We start from the raw sequence: 16,398 nt of genomic DNA, 5'->3' as shown, positions 1-16,398 counted from the left end.
CCAGCCCCGCAGTCCCCCGACCCTTGGACCCCCCATGGGGTGGTCTCCTCGCCTCTCTGGACACCAGAGCGCAGGAGCCCGCACAGGTCCACAGACGGGCCAGCCTCTGGGGCACGGGGTGGCACTTCGAGGTGGGGGGGACAAGCAGAGCCCACACGGAACAGTCCACGCTTAGACCTCAGATTTAAAAAATAAAAAAACACCGAAAAAATAAACAACACCTGTGAGGTGACAGACACGTTCACTGTCCTGATTCGTAGGATCATAATGGACGCCTGTATCAAAACATCCAGTTGTGCACCTTAAACATACCATTTTTATTGTCAATTATAATGCAATAAAGCTTAAAAAAAAAAAAAAAAAAAAAAACAAAAACAAACTCAGACTTCCCGTCTCCTATTCCTGTGTTGTTTTCACAACCCTTTGGCTTACGCACACTAAGCCCTGGCAGAAAATTCCAGAGAAGATCCCTGGGGAGACCACCCCGAGGCCCACAACCTCCCTCAGCACCACACGTGAAGCTGGTGTCCTAAAAACATTACTGTGGGCATTAAGCTCCACGAGAGGATGGACAAGCAATGGCGTGGGAGCTGCAAACCAGAGGGCGGCAGGTAGCCGGCCCGCGAGCTGGCAGGCCGAGACTGCTCACTCTGAAGTCCTCACTGGTTCTTGGCCACCACGCCCTGGCAGAAACGCCCAGCAGCCTTGAATGCAGCCACAGTGGGCATTAGCCACAAGGCTGGCCAAGGCTCAAGGAGAAAAGAACCCCTTTTCCTATCTTTTGCATCTGGCAATTAAATTATCCAGACAGACAGACTCTGAGTCTTGTTTCTGACTTCCCAGTTTGCACTTGGCCAGCCTGGGTTAATTTTCATGTAATGTCCCTGGCACAGGACTCCAGATATAAATGACAAGGAAGCATCTGGGGGAGTTGGAGCTTGCTGTCCTGGAGAAGTTCCTTTTTCACCTTTATCCCGGGTTCTCTGGGGGCGAAAGTCATACCAGAGTTTAACGACGGTGACCTTTTCCAAACCCAGGAGCTATGCGGGCAGTGTAATGAGAAATGCAAAGCCTGATGTTCTCACAGAGCAGAAGCTCGCCGTGAGGTCATGGCCAAAGAATTCTCGGTTCCTGTCCTAGCAGAATTGCTTCCAGAGAAATGAGGCGATGGTCACGTGTAGCCCTTACGGTCTGAGCGGCCACGTTCCTGAAAAAAAACTGTAACTGCTGGAGTCTATGATGACTTCTCTACAAGGTTAACAAAGTCAAATTCACTCCCCTACTCCTTACCCAAGTGAGGCCCGAGCACTGTGGCTGGGAAGATTCTGCTCAGCTCCACTCTTGCGGAGCACCAGTTTCCCCGGTTCTGTTGGAATTGACCAAAGCAGCATAGAACCAAGCCAATGGGTTCTTGAGAAAATGACTCTGGCACAGTGCCCCAAGCATTGTGCCTGCCTCAGGACTTTTGCTCTTGCTCTCAGATCTCGGCATGGCTCATATCCTCACCTCCTCACGTCCTCACCTCCTCCAGGACTTTGCTCATATGTGGCTGCCTCAGTGAGACTTTACCTCACCACGCCTTCCCCCGACTTACCCATTTTTTTCCCCATAGCATAACATCTAACTTACTCTCCCCTCTTATTTATTTACCTATTTTTTATAGTGGTAAAATATGCATAACATAAAATGTACTGTCTTAACCATTTTATTATATTATTTGAGAGGCAGATGGCGGGTAGAGAGACAGATGGACAGACCACTCTCATCTGCTGGTTCAGTCTTCAAATGCTTATGATGGTGAAAGCCAGGAGCTGGGAACTCAATCCAGGTCTCCCACACTGGGGGGCAGGGACCCACCTACTTGAGCCATCAAGTGCCTCTCAACGTCTGCCTAGGTAGGGAGCTGGAATGAGGAGCTAGAGCTCCGACTTGAACTCCAATACGGGATGTGGTGTCGTAACTGCTAGGCCACATGCCTGGCCCCATTTTAACCAATTTTTAAGAGTTCATTTCAGTGGCATGAAGGACATTCACATCGCTGTGCAGCCATCACCAGCGTCCATCTGCAGAACTTTGTCATCTCCCAGCCGAAACCGTGGACCCATCACACACTGCCTCCCTGTGCCCGCCCTCCCTTAGCCCTTGGTGCTATGGTCTGGATGTGGTTTGTCCCCCAAGGCTCTGCACACTGGAGGCTTAGTGCTCTGTGTGGTGACCTTGAAGTTGTGGAAGCTTTAAGAGGAGGGCCCTACTAGGAGCCCCTTAGGTCGCTGGGGGCACTGCCCTCGGATGGGATCACTGTAGTTCTTACGGTACCCTTCCGCCAATTCTCAACAGAGGTTTTTCTGAGAGAGCAAGCCTGCACCCACCCAGTCCTACCAGGCTTCCTGTCTAGCTATGCGAGCACTTCCCCTGGCACACATGTCTGTCATTGTGTTGCATCTGGCATGTGGTCCTCACCAGAGCCAAACTAATGCGACATCATGCCCTTAAATCCCCAGAACTGGAGATACATAAATCTTTTTGACAGGCAGAGTGGACAGTGAGAGAGAGAGAGAGAGAGAGAGAGAGAGAGAGAGAGAGAGAAAGGTCTTCCTTTACCGTTGGCTCACCCTCCAATGGCTGCTGCAGCTGGTGTGCTGCAGCTGGCGCACTTCGCTGATCCGAAGCCAGGAGCCAGGTGCTTCTCCTGGTCTCCCATGCGGGTGCAGGGCCCAAGCACTTGGGCCATCCTCCACTGCCTTCCCAGGCCATAGCAGAGAGCTGGACTGGAAGAGGGGCAACCGGGATAGAATCCGGCGCCCAGATCGGGACTAGAACCTGGTGTGCCGGCGCCGCAGGCAGAGGATTAGCCTAGTGAGCCGCGGTGCCAGCCAAATCTCTTTTCTTTATAAAGTTACCCAGCCTCAGGTACAAGCGTTTTGTAATAGCAACAGAAAATGGACTAATGTCTTGGTGACCATTATTCTAATTTTATTCTCCATGAATCTGAATATATTATCTGACCATATTTTCCAGTTGTGTGTGTGTGGTTTATTTCACTCAGTATAATGCCTTCATGTGTTTATATATGTTGCAGCATGGGCCAGGATCTCACTCCTTTTTTAAGGATGAATTTATATATATATATATATATATATATATATATTATTTTTGATAGGCAGAGTGGATAGTGAGAGAGAGAGAGACAGAGAGAAAGGTCTTCCTTTGCCGTTGGTTCACCCTCCAATGGCCGCCACGGCCGGCGCACTGCAGTCGGCGCACCGCGCTGATCCGAAGGTAGGAGCCAGGTGCTTCTCCTGGTCTCCCATGGGGTGCAGGGCCCAAGCACTTGGGCCATCCTCCACTGCACTCCCTGGCCACAGCAGAGAGCTGGACTGGAAGAGGGGCAACCGGGACAGAATCCGGCGCCCTGACCGGGACTAGAATCTGGTGTGCTGGCGCCACTAGGCAGAGGATTAGCCTGTTGAGCCACAGCGCCTGCCCAAGGATAAATAATATTTCATTGAATGTATGCACCACATTCTTTTTGTCCACTCATTTGTCAGGGGCCCCTGAGTTGCTTCCACCTTTGGGCTATTGTGAAAAATGCTGCTATAAGTGTGGGGCACAAATATCTGAGTCTCTGTATATATGGGGGGGGGGTGTCTTCAAAAAGTTCGTGGAAATGCACACTATGAAAAAAACTATGCTTGGATTTTCAAAAAAATCTTTGCACCCAAATAAACTTATGTTTTCACTCCATTTTCTGTGAACATTCTGAAGTGCCCTCATTTACCCAGAAATAAAATTGCTGGGCCAAATTCTACATTTAATTTTGGAGGAATTTCCATGCTGTTTTCCACAGTGGCCACACCATCTTGCTTTCCCATCAAGCCATCTAACCCTACTTTTGCTTCTGTTTTTTGTTTAGTGCTCCCCACCTTTACTGGAGTATAGTCCCATGAGGTTAGAGATTTGCTTCCCAAGTATGTGGAACCTGGCTTGGTGCGAGTCAGTCAATGACCGGTAAGACTTGAGAGGCCCATCTCCCGAGACGACTCTGCTCTGCTGTGTGCGTGCCACTTACAACTCTTCCCCATTTCTGCTTCACCTTCCGGTTGTCTGTGAACTTACCCGATCTCTTCCTCTGAATCCTGACTTCTTTAAAGCTTGGTTTATTTACTGTGGGCCTTTTCTTATCTTGTTTTTATCATCTCTCTGGCCCAAAGCATGGAGACTCAAGACATTATGTTTTCTTAGTGCATTTTCTCTTGCTATAACAAAATTCTTGGGCCCGGGTAACTTATAAAGAATGGAGGTGTGGCGCTGGCACGTGGTGCCACAGTTAAGTCACCACTTGGGACGCCCGCATCCCTCATCAGAGTGCCCGAGTTCGAGTCCTGGCTCTTCTTCCACTCTGACCCAACTTCCTGCTGATGCTGCATCCTGGGAGGCCACTGATGACGGCTCAGGTGCTGGAGTCCCTGACACCCATGCGGGAAACTCACATTGAGTTCTGGGCTCCCAGCCTTGGCCTGCCCAACTCTGCCTGTTGTAGACATCTGGGGAGTGAAGCAGCAGATGGAAGATCTCTATTTCTGTCTTTTCAAATAAAATGAAAATTAATCCATTGGTTAAAAAAGTAGACTAGAGGACTATCAACTGGAGGACTATCTGGAGGTTGGTCCCAGCATCTGGTTAGAGCTCTCTTGCTGCAACATACCACGGTGAGAGGGAAGGCACATGCTAGCTGGAACCACTCTTCCTCTTACAAAGCCACTAAGCCATCATGGCCTTGTGACCTGCTCTACTCAAAACAACCTCCTAAGAGCACCACCTCCACACATCCTAACACACGAATGGGGATTAAGTTTACACACATGAACCTCTGGGGGACTCATTTAATGCATAGCACGCATGCATGCACACATGGACATATCAAAGCCATGTCCTAAATGCCCAAGGTGAGTAGCAACAGACTGGGCTCAAGGCATCCAGAGCTCTCTGAAGCCCACGCCTCACAGGGTCCCTGGCTCTGCAACCTTGGCATGAACCTCATCCTTCAAGTCTGACCCTCCTGTGTTGGATGAAGGGGTTGGACCAGAGACCTCTCGAGGACACTGCGTGGGCTGTGGGGCCAACCCTTGGGCAGAAAGCAGGGCTATGGGGTCCTCGCCTTGCCTTTGGGAACCCCTTAGTCTGATGTGGATAAAACAAAAATAGAAAGCGAGGTTAAGGGACCCAAGAGGAGCCCTGTGCCAGCGCAGGCCTTGCGCTGGGTAGGAGGGCGTACCCAGCTTCCCCTCATCCAGTCCCGTTCCCCACAGCTGGCACTGCAGGGCACAGAGCCCTCTAAAGTGCAGGGGGTAAGAAAGGATACATCCTTAGAACCCATATGGTTCTGTTTGGTTATTTTAAACTGTTTGTCTTTCTGGCCCTGCCCCAAGGAATGAACATTTAGGGGCAAAACTAAAGGAACTTGGGCCTCCCCTCCCCCCACACCCTTGGCACAGCTATTTGTGTATAAATAGGACTTAAGTACAGTCTCTAAAGACTTGCGGCCCAGCCCCCACCACACTCCCCTTCTTTCTGAGAGGCTGAGAAAGTATGAGTTTTACACCCAAGAGTGGAATGTTTCCGAGTCTTCCATATTTCAAAAATATTTCTTGTTCAAGTTCATAAGCAATGCACTGACAATATTCACCGATTCCTTAAACGAGTCACAACCCAACAGCCCCAACGTGACTCTGCATTTTTACCAAGTGTCTTCCAGTTTTCCCCCGCAGGAAGGCCGTGTCCACAGCGTGGACACCAGGCCGTAGTTACTTTGTGGTTCACATTTTCTTACTAACATCAGTAATCCCACACACTTTCCAAAAGCGTGTCTTCGTTCAATGTCACAGCTTGGTAAATCCAGGTGGACTCCATCACAGATGGATGGCCCTGGGCTAACACTGGGTAGGCTATGGAGAGGTGAGGGCTGGCTCAGAGATAAGACATCCACCCATGAAACAAGCTGGGACAACAGCTAACTGTGGAAAATTGTGACCGGGCACTCACGAGGCAGCATGCATGGTGGGGGACGGCTGCCCAGCTCCGGGGACCCGGAGGCAGCCACCTGGCTTTGAAGATGGGGGAGTTGATTCAGCAGTGGCCAGTAGCTTTGTAGGCAGGGAGGCAGGTCAGGTCCGGGAAACTGGAGGGAGGTGTAGAATACAGGGGATACAGTTTGGGGGCCCCCACGGCAGATTGGCCCAACAGGCACTGGAAGGGAAGTGGGGAGGAAGAAAGCCAGGGAGGTGCTGGGAATGAGAAGGCATCAGAGCTTCCCAAAGGGCTAGCGGGAAGGGGAGTTGCTGCTCTTGGCATCCCCGAGGGGCAGAGGGTGAATTCGGTGCTGTGGCCCCCGTTGGTCTGGGAGGGTGGCCGCTGTTTTGTTTTTGAATTGAAAAGGACCAGGTGCTATGGTGCAGAGGATTAACGCCCTGGCCTGCAACGCTGGCATCCCATATGGGCACCGGTTCAAGACCTGGCTGCTCCACTTCCGATCCAGCTCTCTGCTATGGCCTGGGAAAGCAGTAGAAGATGGCCCAAGTCCTTGGGCTCCTGAACCCGTGTGGGAAGACCCAGAGGAAGCTCCTGGCTCCTGGCTTTGGATCGGCAAATTGGGGAAGTGAACCATCAGATGGAAGCTCTCTCTCTCTCTGCCTCTTCTCTCTCTGTATAACTCTGACTTTCAAATAAATAAATAAATCTTTAAAAAAAAAATGAAAAGGACCTAGCCTGCTGTAGCCAGCCAACAGAGGAGATTTAAGCTGCCAGAGAGCAGGAGGTCAAAGGGGAAGCAGGCACCTCGGGCCTCTCACACATGGTAACACTACAGGTCGAGCGAGGACCTTGCCCTCTCCTCCCCGGCTCCCTTCCTGGCCAGGACGGTGCCAGTGCAGAGGAGGTCCCAGTTAAACATTTGCAGCACGAGAGCTGTGCAGGATGTCTGCGCCGAGGTTGGCGCATCTTGTCCTGCCCCAGGCCCCTTCGTCACTGCGGTCACACAGGGAGGCAGCTTCTCGTGGTCCTTTTGGGACAGGTCAGGTGGGCAGGCTGTGCGAGTCTCCAGAGGCATAAGCCTAGCTTTGCTGAGCCCTGTAAGGCTTGGCGCTGGGGGCTGATGACTCGAGATCCCAGTTAGTCATCCTGGCAGCTGCTTCCCGCCCCACTTCCCTGTCGCCTTCCGCCTTCCGTTGGGGCGTCTCAGGTGCTAAGAGGATAGTGCCTGGACTCATCCATTATTACTGCTGGAAGGCAGCTTACGCGGCAGCTCGCGCGCCTTCCGCAGCACACAGATGGACTGAGTCAGGCCCACAAGGGAGCAGGGCTGACCCAAATCGTGTGGCTGCTTGGTGTCGGCTGTGGCAAGAAGCCCAGCAGCTCCACTCCAGCCTCCTTCGTTCAGGCACCTAATGAACGTCACTGAGCGCATGCCGTGTGTCAGGCACCATCTCGGGACTGGCAACACAGCAGCGCGCAGACAGATTAAAAATGCTCGGGTGGGGCGACCAGCCATCAGCGAGATAAGTAAAGTGGACGGTGGGAGGTGCCCAGGGAAAGGTGGAGGCTGATAGGAGCTTGCAAGCGCAGAGAAAGTAGCTAAGGAAGGCCTTGGCGAGAAGGTGCCATTAAAGGGGTCGGCGCTGTGGCCTAGCAGGTAGAGCCACCACCTGCAGTACCAGTATCCCGTGTGGGCACTGGTTCAAGTCCTGGCTGCTCCACTTCTGACCCACCTCCCTGCTAGTGTGCCTGGGAAAGCAGCAGAAGATGGCCCAAGTGCTTAGGCCCCTGCATCTACATGAGAGACCCAGAAGAAGTTTCTGGCTCCTGGCTTGGCCTGGCCCAGCCTCAGCCATTGTGGCCATTTGGGGAGTGAACCAGCAGATGGAAGACTTTCTTTGCCTCTCTGTAACTCTGAGTTCCAAATAAATAAATAATTTCTTTAAGATGACATTAGAACAAAGGGCTAAACAGGAAGTGGGAAGGGAGCATGGGGCTATCTGGGTGAACAGAGATGCAAAGACCCCAAGGCAGGAGAGGCCCTGACATGTTCTAGGAGCAACAGGGAAAGGAAGAGGCAATGAGCCGATGGGATATCAAGGCAACTCAACATGGGGTCTGCGAGTCCACTGTGAGGACTTCGGTCTTTCCAGTTGCAGCCCAGGGACCTCAATCATGACCTGCCTTTCCCTGTTGACTCTCCAGGAGCAGCAGTGAAGGGGGGCAGCCAGCAGGGCTCAGAGCAGTGGTATGGGAAGCTACTGCCTGCACTCCCCCCCCCCCCCGTGCTAGTCCGCCCCCACGTACCTGCTCCAGAAGTCCTCCGGGTACAGGGCGGCCTTCGGGCTCAGGTTAAGGAGCAGACGCCAAGCCAAGCCGAGCCAATTAAGTCCGCAGAAGCCACAAAATGCCTGCGGGGGGCAAGTTCACAGCTGAAGTCAGTGAAAAGAGCTGAGTCACAGGCCCAGAGCACCCAGGCCCTGGTTGGGTGAAAGGCAGAAACGGATGCGTAGACCTGCCTGGCTGACGGTGTTGTCCTTAGGGCTTTTCATTTGATTAGCCCAGGCTTCTAATTTCTCCTGCCCCATGCTTCCGGCCAGCACTCCATGCCCATACAAGTGAAGGCCTCTTCTCGGGCTGGCTCGCCAGGGATCTGTGTGGATCCCAGGCCCTGGGTGGCAGCTGAGGCCATTGGTTGATTAGCTCCTGCCTGCCAGGGATCCCACCTCCCAGAAGGAGTTACACCTGGGGCAGAGCCGGGTGGAGAGAATGTTTCCCTGGGCGTCATGGTTTCTCCAGGGGACCAGACCCCTCTGCTCTGTGGAGGCTCCAAGGGTCTGTGTAGAGCCAGGCCAGGAGCAACGAGGCTGAACTTGGACTCTGGTTCTGGCTGTGGTCCTCATCTGCGAGGCCCCTCTTCCTCCCCCAACAGAGTCCAGGAGTCAAGATCAATTCCATCCCACTTTCACTTCTTATATTAGATGGTCAAGCACATTATCTGTTGCAAGGGATTGATAAGGCATGAATCTTCCCTTCAGGGAACATTGAATCTATTGTGTGTTGGGGCCAGGTGCACACACACGTGTGTGTGTATGTGTGTGCACTAACTCACACATGCTTGTGGGAGGCAGCCCAGGGTGTTAGTAGGAAGGGTGCTGAGCTAGAGTGAGATGGCCTCATCCCAAATCCTGGTTACTCAAACCACTTCCTGTGGGCCTTTGGATCAGCCACCTGCTTTCTTGAAGTCCGGCCTCCCACTGCTATCCAACAGGGACAATGACATTTGCTCCATCTGCACGGGGGAAGGATCAGATGTAGCAATGTCTACACATGGTGAAGTACTCGATACACATAAGAAGTGTACGCTCATGACTGTTGGCAGCATGTATGTTAGCAACACACAACTTATTAGCATTGAGCAAAAAGAGCAGGCTAAAACGAAGGAGCAGAAACTCCAGAAGCTGCTGTGGGCGTGTGTGGATGTGTTGGTTGGTGCAGGGCTGTGCACTGCCAGTTCTGCCAAAGACCCTCCAGAGAGACCCCGCAGCTCTCTGGCAGAGCAAGAAAGTCCCCTTTCAGCGTGGAGGAGGCTGCCTCCTGCCCAGACCATTGTCAAGGCCATCATTGTCGTTAGCCACAGACATTACATGCTAAGGCTGAATGAGGCATTGGGCCAACAAGGAGAGCTAACATTTGTCTTTTTTTCTTTTAAAGATCTTATTTATTTATTTATTTATTTGAGAGGTAAAGTTACAGATAGTGAGAGGGAGAGACAGAGAGAAAGGTCTTTTTTCTGTTGATTCACTCCCCAAATAGCCACAGTGGCCAGAGCTGCACCGATCTGAAGCCAGGAGTCAGGAGCCAGGAGCTTCTTCTGGGTCTCCCACGCAGGTGCAGGGGCCCAAGGACTTGGGTCATCTTCTACTGCTTTCCCAGGCCATAGCAGAGAGCTGGATTGGAAGTAGAGCAGTCGGGACTAGAACTGGTGCCCATATGGGATGTCGGCACTGCCAGCGGCAGCTTTACCCACTACACCACAGCACTGGCCCCCCACGTATTTTGTAGCTAATGAAGAACCCAGCACTCCTGCTCCTTTTGCTTGTCTTGTCGCTCTGCTGATGCTGCCTCTCCCACACAGCTCTCCACGCCCAGCTGACTTCCCAGTTACCCTGTGAGCCAAGAGCAAGTAGACCAAGCAGGCAACTCGCTTCTCAAGTGAGGGTACAGAACTCCTGCCCTGTTCGTCTCCGTTCTCCAAGCGCTGTGAGGAGGGCTTATCTCAGGTTTGCACTTGTAGGACCCAGCAGAAACTGCGGGCCGTCGTGAGCCGACTCCTCGAGCCTCCAGTGGAGAGGAAGGGCCAGAAACGCGCAGCCTCTCCCGTTCAGGAAGAGCACCCGAGACTTCGAGTGCCAGCTCCCTTCCCCGCTATCGGAGTGCCGGCCGCCCTGCTCCCAGACAAAGCCAGCGAGGTGAGCATTCCTTTACAGTTATAAGTTATTTATTTATTTATTTATTTATTTAATAGGCAGAGTGGATAGTGAGAGAGAGAGAGAGACAGAGAGAAAGGTCTTCCTTTTGCCGTTGGTTCACCCTCCAACGGCCGTCGCGGCTGGTGCACTGCGGCCTGCGCACCGCGCTGATCCAAAGGCAGGAGCCAGGAGCTTCTCCTGGTCTCCCATGCGGGTGCAGGGCCCAAGCACTTGGGCCATCCTCCACTGCCCTCCCGGGCCACAGCAGAGAGCTGGCCTGGAAGAGGGGCAACCGGGACAGAATCCGGCGCCCCAACCAGGACTAGAACCTGGTGTGCCGGTGCTGCTAGGTGGAGGATTAGCCTAGTGAGCCGCGGCGCTGGCCTACAGTAATAAGTTATTTTGCATACCTACCTTTTTAAATTTTAGATTGTTGTGGAAATCGTGTATCTGTCAGATTTACCCTTTGGGGTTTTTGTGTTTGCAGTCTTGCCTGGGAAGGGCTTTCGTAATCCCAAAATTTAAAAAAAAAAAAGTTTTGTTTCTAATACTTTACTATGATTTAGCTTCCCAATCCATCTGGAATATTCTGGGGTCTTTCCCCAAACTGATAAGTCAGTCCCTCTAGGAGCATCTGCTCCTTTATTTGAAATGCCCCATTTGGCAAGTAGAATAGTCTTTTTTTAAAAAAAAAAATTTTTTTTCTTAGATTTATTTATTTACTTGAGAAGCAGAGTTACAGAGAAGGGAGAGATGGAGAGAGGGCGATTGTCCATCCACTGATTTGCTCCCCAAATGGCTGCAACGGCTGGGGGTGGGCCAGACCAAAAGCCAGGAACCAGGAGCTTCTTTAGGGTCTCCCATGCAGGGGCAGGGGCCCAAGCACTTGGACCATCTTCTTTTTTCTTTTTTTTTAAAGATTTATTTATTTGAAAGGCAGAGTTACAGAGAGGCAAACACACACACATAAACACAAACACACACACACACAGAGAGAGAATCTTCCATCTGCTGGTTCACTCCCCAAATGGCTGCAAGGGCCAAAGTTGGGTTAATTCAAAGCCAGGAGCCAGGAGCTTCTTCTGGGTCCCCCACGTGGGTGCAGAGGCCCAAGAACTTGAGTCATCCTCCACTGCTTTTCCAGGCCATTGACAGAAAGTGGGATTGGAAGTGGAGTAACGGGGACTCACATGGTATGCCCAGGTGGTATGCCGGTGCTGCAGGTGGAGGCTTAACCTACTATGCCACAGCACCAGCCCCTAATTTAACATATATTGATTATTATGTCTCTTTGGTCTCACATACATTACTTATGTTTTAAAAATTGTTTCGTGCTTTTTTTTAATGAAATTGCTTTTTTTTTTTTTAAAGATTTATTTATTCATTTGAAAGTCAGAGCTACACAAAAAGAGGAGAGGCAGAGAGAGAGAGAGAGGTCTTCCATCCAATGGTTCAATCCCCAGTTGGCCAAAATGGCCAGCACTAGGCCAGGCTGAAACCAGGAGCCAGGAGCTTCATCCAGGTCTCCTACGTGGGTGCAGGGGCCCAAGCACTTGGGCCATCTATTGCTGCTTTCCCAGGCCATAGCAGGGAGCTGGATCAGAAGTGGAGCAGCCGGGACTCAAACTGGCACTCATGTGGGATGCCGGCGCTGCAGGTGGCGGATTTACTGGCTCCGCCGCCACGCCTGCCCCTCACGCATGTTACTACTTCCAAAGAAAAAACAAGCCTCAGCTCTGTGTCCCTGCTCTTCAGGGGACTTCCGGGAGCCCTGAGAGCTGACATGTAACTCTGTATACATGCGTGCACATGAGGATGAATATGTGCGCTTTTTTCGGGGAAGAGAATTCAAAACATTCCGTAGATTGCCTGGGTGATAATCCTCCAAAAGTTGAGAACTAGTAGTGCAAAAAGAGTAGACGATTGCCTTGAAGAGGGAGAAAAGCCAAACTCCATGGCTGAGCGCAGTCGCCCAGGAAGGCGGCTTTTGGGGGGGAAAGACATGGTCAGGTGATGTGAAGTCTTTGTTTATCTCTAATTTGGGGAAAATAATATCGGTCTATCAACCCCAGTGGAAAGATGCATATGGAAATACTCGGCACCACCAAAGTGCACTAAAATCAATGCCAACGTTAGTTACCAAGGCTTCAGAGAACCCGGGCTTCTGAGACCTTGGCACACAGACCTCCATCACGGTGCAGTGAGGAGAAGATACGAAGTCTTGGGCTGGTTTTATTTTTTTGCAGTTCCCCCTCTCGTCACACTCTGGATGATACAACACAAAGACAGGGTCTGGGCTGGTACCTTACTTGGGGTGACACCTGCACGCTCACTGCTCACTCTCCCTTGTCTGGCTGGGACCTGACTGGTGGCTGGCTGTGCTCCTGTCTACAAAAGGGCTGCAACAGGAATGGGCTGAGCCTTGTCATTCACTTCCAGGGAAGCCCTTTCTCCGAGACCACAGAGCCCCTCTCTCACCAGAGGTACCTTGTGCAAGTTACCGTCGTCCCTCTGAATCCACGCGGGCTTCGTTCTAGGACTCTCAGAATCCTTGGATGTTCAAGTCCCTTCTGTAAAAATGGCTTCATATTTGCAAATAACCTGCACACCTGCTCCCATGTACTTTAAATCATCTCTAATTACTTACAATACCTCATGTGGTGTGTAAGTTATGTAGACAGTTGTCAGACTGTATTGCTAAGGGAATAATGACAAGAAAAAAATGTCTGTATCTGTATCGAAAACAGGTATTTCAACCTACAATTGAATGAATCCTTGGAGCAAACCCCATGGATACAGAGAGCCAGCTGTACTTCAGTCATCTTCCCAGGGACAATGGCAAACATACTCTTCCACGCTGTTTGGAATACTGGGTACTTATAAGGGAATTTGTAGACAGGGCAGAACTCGGGGGTGAAGGGGCTGGAATCAGGGCGCTGGCTTCCTTGGCCACCACTGTGGCAGGTGAGGTAAGAATGACGAATGCCAGGCGGCCTGTGAAGCCGGAGCATGCCTCCACCGGCGTTTCTAACTGAGGAAAAAGCTATAAACCGTATGATCTCTGTTTCAAAGAAAACACATTCCTTATTGATAATAAGCTTAGAAAGATTGTATTGGATGAATTCCTACGAATACTTCCTCCAAGTTCTATGCCAACTTTTGTTCTCCAATGCCAGGTGTGAATTTCCCAATGTGCTATCTTTAAGAAACATGACGAGTTTAAACACAGCCATTTCATTATTGCTCACGTCTGAATTCCAGTTTATGTTCTCAAAATGGATAAAAACAAAGTAATACCTTTTAAAAGATGTTAATTAATCTCTCAATAGCCTTCTACTTAATAGCCAGGAACTTGACCAAGTTATGTGATCCTTATAAAACCTCAGACTATTTGGGAGCCAGTAGAAGATGAAGTCCAACAGGTGTGAGTTTGGATTAGCTGGTGACCTAATAGTTGGTAAGCTATTTAACATCTCTACGCCTTCAGGTTCTCACTTGCAAAAGCAGAACACAGAATTCATTCAACAAATACATTTTATTTTTTAAAAAGATTTATTTATTTATTCGAAAGGCAGAGTTACAGAGAGGCAGAGAGAGAGAGAGAGAGAGAGAGAGAGAGAGAGAGGTCTTTTATCTGCTGGTTCACACCCCAAATGGCTGCAATGGCCGGAGCTGCTTCGATCCGAAACCAGGAGCCAGGAGCTTCTTCCTGGTCTCCCACATGGGTGCAGGGACCCAAGAACCTGGGCCATTTTCTACTGCTTTCCCAGACTATAGCAGAGGGCTGGATCAGGAGTAGAGTAGCCGGGACTTGAACTGGTGCCCGTATGGGATGCCGGCACTGCTTTCGGCAGCTTCACCCGCTGCGCCGCAGTGCCAGCCCTGACTGTATGTTTTTAAGACCCATGGGCTACCATGTGCAGTCAGAGGGTCCCTCCTTTTCATTAATGAATTGTGTTCCAGTGTACGACTATGTAACACTGTATTTACACATCCTCCTGATAGCAGTCATTTGTATGTTTCTAACCCTTTCTTTCTTTCTTTCTTTTTGAGAAAGAGATAAAGTTCCCATCTTCCATTTCACTCCCCAAATGCCTGCGTGGCCCCAAAGCCAGGGGTTGAAGCCACGAGCCAGGGACTTAATCCACGTCTTTTTTTTTTTTTTTTTTTGGACAGGCAGAGTGGACAGTGAGAGAGAGAGAGACAGAGAGAAAGCTCTTCCTTTTGCCGTTGGTTCACCCTCCAACGGCCGTCGCGGCTGGTGCACTGCGGCCGGCGCACCGCGCTGATCCGATGGCAGGAGCCAGGTGCTTCTCCTGGTCTCCCATGGGGTGCAGGGCCCAAACACTTGGGCCATCCTCCACTGCACTCCCTGGCCACAGCAGAGAGCTGGCCTGGAAGAGGGGCAACCGGGACAGAATCCGGCGCCCCGACCGGGACTAGAACCCGGTGTGCCGGCACAGCTAGGCGGAGGATTAGCCTAGTGAGCTGCGGCGCCGGCCTAAGGGACTTAATCCAGATCTTCCGTGTGGGTGCCCGGAGGAGCCCAGTTACCTGAGCCATCACCGCCCCACTCAGGTCTGCATTAGCAGGAAGCTGGAGTCAAGAGTCAAACCCAGGCACTGCGTGCGCTGAAGGATGCAGACCGCTTAGCTGCTCGGCTGAACGGCCGCCCCTGCTTCCAGCCATTGCTGCTGCAGGCAGGTTTCTGCACCTTGAGGAAACAGCACGACCTCAAATTGCCAAATAAAGAGAAGGGCACCGTTCTGGAGGGCCCAGCGTCACTGCCCATTGTTTGCCGCCAGAAGCCAGCAGCTGGATGACTCCAGAGAAGCCAGCTCCGCCCTCCAGGACACAGGCAGTGGGGGAGGTGGAAATGCCGGAGCAGCCATGTTTAGTTGCCATGGCAACTGCCTAGGTCCCAGCCTCCCCGGGGAAATTGCAGAGGACAAGCAGAGGGAAGGAGGGAGTGGCAGTGCCCAGCCGTCTGCCTTGGGGGCTCTGGCTGCACTGACCGCCTATATCCTGAAGACTGGGGGGAGACGGCCCCAGGCAGGACAGTAAGATTTAGAGGTTTATATCATGCAGAAGTTACTACACGAATGTTCATGGCAGCTCTTTCATAACAGTAAGAAAGTGAAAGCAGCAATACAACATGGTGGTTCTATTTAACAACAATGCATCTTATGCCTGAGAATTGCCGCAAGCACAGCTAAGTGTTCTTACTCCAAAAAAAAAAATATATATATATATATATATATAAAATAATAAAATAAAGTATGTGGGATGAGCATTTGGCAGAGTGGTGAAGTCACCACTGGGATGCCCACAGAGCGCCTGGCTCGAGTCTTGGCTCCTCTGCTTCCAATCCGACTTCGGCTAATGTACACTCTGGGAAAAAGCACATGATGGCTCAAGTACTTGGGTCTCTGTCACCCACCTCTGAGATCTGGATTGAATTCTGGGCTCCTGGATTCAGCTTGGCCCAGCCCTGACTGTTGTGGGCATTTAGGGGGTAGACCAGCAGTTGAGAGATTTCTCTCTGTCTCTCTCTCTCTCTCTCTCTGCTTTTCAAACAAAGTGAAAACAAATGAAAAAAATCTTAAAGTATGTGAACAGGGGGCTGACACTGTGGCTCAGTGGGTTATCCACTGCTGCTTGGGGTGCCAACATCCTGTGTCAGAGTGCTAGCTTAAGTCCTGGCTGCTCCACTTCCGATCCAGGTTGCCTGCTCAAGTGCTGGGAAAGCAGCAGTTAATGGTTCAAGAACATGGCCCCTGCTACCCACCTGGGAGACCAGGTGGATTTCCTGGCTCTTGGTTTCAGCCCGGCCCAGCCCTGGCTGTTGTAGCCATTTGGGGAATGAACCAATGGTTGGAAAATCTATCTCTCTCTG

General features: G+C 51.2%; 1 pseudogene; it reads left to right on the top strand.

The window, feature by feature from the left end:
* LOC133772382 (alpha-galactosidase A-like) overlaps window positions 1–15,325 on the top strand; it is a 49,657-nt pseudogene extending 34,332 nt beyond the window's left edge.
* Window positions 15,326–16,398: the final 1,073 nt, after the last annotated feature.

The sequence above is a fragment of the Lepus europaeus genome, chromosome 13 (genome assembly GCF_033115175.1).
Source record: "Lepus europaeus isolate LE1 chromosome 13, mLepTim1.pri, whole genome shotgun sequence".
Taxonomy (NCBI): Eukaryota; Metazoa; Chordata; class Mammalia; order Lagomorpha; family Leporidae; genus Lepus; species Lepus europaeus.
This window is presented reverse-complemented; position numbering and strand designations above follow the sequence as displayed.